Below are 3,778 nucleotides of genomic sequence, written 5' to 3' on the forward strand. Positions count from 1 at the left end.
GAAAAAAAAAAAAAAAAAAGATAACATTAGCAGTTTTATGAAATTTTCCCCAAATCTAGACTGTTCACTTATAATTTAAAATCTGAATTGTTTTCATTTGTATATTATCATCATTATTTTAAATAAATAATTTTTCAATAAAATTATTTTAGTAGAAAGTAAAGTTTTTGCAGTAATTGTAATGCAGACATTGGAGCAATGGATGTAAAAAAAAAAGGATTATTGAAGAAGGAAAAAAAAGGGAAAGAAAGAATAAATAATAATATTCACTTATATTTCAAAACAAAAATATTGTAATAGGAAGGATAGTTTTCATCAGAAAATATTACATTTTGATGGAAAAAAAAAAAAAAAAAGGAAAGGGAAAATAATATGCGAAAGAAAATAGTAATATGTGTGTATTTTGGTTTTATCATAGTAAATAACATTGATTTTCAATATAAAAGGAAAATGTGGTATTAATAGATTAAACTAAAAAGTTCACAAAGAAACCATTTTACAATATTTTTATTTTCAAGTTGCTATATATCTAATTTTAATGTAGATATGATAATTTAGTGAATTCAATGAACGTTTCTTGTTTCAAATTCATCAAGAAAAAAATAAATAACATTGCCAGTTTTAATGTTAAGCCATTTATGTATGTATCACTGCTACATTAAACAGATTGGTGTTCTATTATACATTGTTGAATGATAAGTTAGTAGACATGATTTTATTCTACTAATAATAATAATAATAAGTCTAGTGGTGCTGATGATGTTTGAAAAAAAATACATATGAAAATATCAAGTTAGAAAAGCTTATCACCAACAGTCACTTAAAGTAGAGATTTTATCTCCAGTAATGGAATACTTCAAAAGAGAGGTAGAACAGTCTGTGTCAGTCATGGATAGTTTGTATCAAATATATTTAACCACAAATAATATTGAGAATAATGATAATGGTAATAATAATAATAATAATAATAATAATAAAAAAAAATTGACAATACTGATCCATGATGTCATACATCTTTCAATGTTAACTGAAAGAAAGAGAATATGTTTATTTTTATTCCTAACCGTTTAACTGATAAGTCAGGTTATTAATATCATGCTGATTAGATATATTTACAGAAGATTTTTTTTTTTTTTTTTTTTTTCAATCAAATATCTAGTAAAATATACACATAACATTTATATACAACAGTTAACTTTTCAGGTTTGATCAAACTTTGCCATAAGTTGTCTTTTGAAACTATGTCAACAAAAATGCAGTTTAAAAATCTATCGATACTCAGCGTTGTTAATTGTTTCTCTCAATTGTAAGGTGCATGAAAATCCAAGAAAACAACACATGACAATTGAAATGCTTACACAATTATATTAAGTTAAATAACATTTCTAAACACACAATCTTTAATGGAAAGACAAAGCAAGAGTTTTCAAAATTAAGACATTACTAGTGGCAATACAACCATGAAAATAATCTGTAGCTCATTTAAAAGCCATCTTGAATTAAAGTTTCTCCAAACATTTCACTACTGAAGACTACTGTTAAGTTTATACATAAATTTCAGCAACAACAATCATTCCACAAAAGTGGCTAATTAGTTTGTAAATGCCAATATTTTTCTCAGTAGTAAGAAAATTGTACTATCATACAAGAATAGTTTACAGTCCCACCTCTCTTTTTCTAACATATTTTTGCATAAATGGAAACAATGAAAGAATGTAGTAATTAGGTTTCTCAACAAAGAGATATATTTAAATGAAATTATTTGAATAATCACATGATATATTATCAGAATGAAATGTTCCTTGGGATATAAGATCGCTACAAATCAATCTAACAAAAGCAAGCTAACAGAAACCATAAGAATGGATGAAATATATGAACATCAAGTGTTAATTAACTGATAACAAATACACTTAAAGTTAAAATGTAAACATTAGTAATAAAGTAAAAATGTCATTTTTTACTTCATAAAAGCCTTAAAGTATTTTAAAATGCATTGAAAAACAATATTTCTGATTAGATTTTGAAATCTGAATAGTTATAAGAGCTTAATAAATAAATATATAAATAGAACAAAACTGATTTATTCATTTTTCTAAAATTAATTCTAGCAATTTTAAAGAATTAAATCATGGATTGAATATATAAATTTTATACAAGATCAATAAGACAACAAAATATATCTGTAAACTTTGTTAGCCTGATGATGATGTATTCATAAGCATGTGGTTGTATTTTTTTTTTTAATTTCAATATCAAAATTCTCTCATAAATAAGAGTTTCAAATAAATAATCTCTCTAATAGTTGATGTATCTAATTTCTTTGTTAAACAGAACAAAATTGAAAATCAGTTTTAAATATTTTTTTTCTTTTTTACATTTCAAATAACATTTAGAAATGATAGTGTTGATGATAAAAAAGATGAAGATAAAATATATAAAGTGTACAAGTGTTGCTATGTCAAGAACCAAGTGTAAAGATAAAGTCAAAAAAAAGATTATTTCAATTTTAGAAAATAATGAGTCAATAAAAAAAATAGCTAAAGGAAAAGAAAAAACTTATTTTAATTACCTTTCAAAATACAAAGACATAAACTTCCTAACGGTTAGTTGCACTATGTCAAAGCTAGGGACCCTATTTTGTACTGTATCTTTTTCTATAAATGTTTCTCGCTAGTAGATTTGTAGAAGATAACTGAAAATATTTTGCCAAATAAAAACAGATGAAGACTGAGTCTTTTTGGCTTGCGAAGACCTGTTGGGGCAAGCGAAAGCGAAATCGTGATGGCACCTGCGCCCAGCATCACCTTCCTGACACTTGTGCCGGTGGCACATGTAAAGACATCCGAGTGAGATCGTTGCCAGTGCCGCCAAACTGGCTCCTGTGCAGGTGGCACATAAAATACACCATTTTGAGAGTGGCCGTTGCCAGTACCTCCTGACTGGCCTTTGTGCCGGTGGCTCATTAAAGCACCCACTACACTCTCGGAGTGGTTGGAGTTAGGAAGGGCATCCAGCTGTAGAAACTCTGCCAAATCAGATTGGAGCCTGGTGTAGCCATCTGGTTTCACCAGTCCTCAGTCAAATCGTCCAACCCATGCTAGCATGGAAAGCGGACATTAAACGACGACGACGACGATTTTAAAAAATATATGCATTCTTTTGTAGAATAAGTGATGTTTAAAGAAATCCTAGCAATGATATACATAAGCACAAACATTTTGAATTATTAGAATTTGTATTCTTCAAAATGCACTGAGGAGAAATTACAAATCAAGAATTTATGATTATTTTTTTTTTTTAACACTTCTAAAACAATTTATAAAAGTTCAAAGAAAAGACTGATATGTTAATTATTTAAAACAAAAGTTTATAGGCCTCACAATAAATATTGGGAGATGGAGGTCAGAACTGATGTTTCCAATAATAAATTCAATGACACAATTCAGAGTAAAGTTATTTCAGACTTTATAGCATTTAGTTTGAGAAAGCGATGTATCATACTGATGACAATACTAATACTCTTCTACTTGTTTCAGTTATTTGACTGCGGCCATGCTGGAGCACTGCCTTTATCGAGCAAATTGACCTCAGAGCTTATTCTTTGTAAGCCTATCAGTCACTTTTGCCAAACCGCTAAGTTACAGGAGCGTAAACACACCAGCATCGGTTGTCAAAGCAATGTTGGGAGGGGGGAGAGCAAACACAGACACACATACATATACACACACACATACATACATACATACACATATATATATATATATATATATATATA

The sequence above is a fragment of the Octopus bimaculoides genome, chromosome 3 (assembly GCF_001194135.2).
Source record: "Octopus bimaculoides isolate UCB-OBI-ISO-001 chromosome 3, ASM119413v2, whole genome shotgun sequence".
Lineage (NCBI taxonomy): Eukaryota > Metazoa > Mollusca > Cephalopoda > Octopoda > Octopodidae > Octopus > Octopus bimaculoides.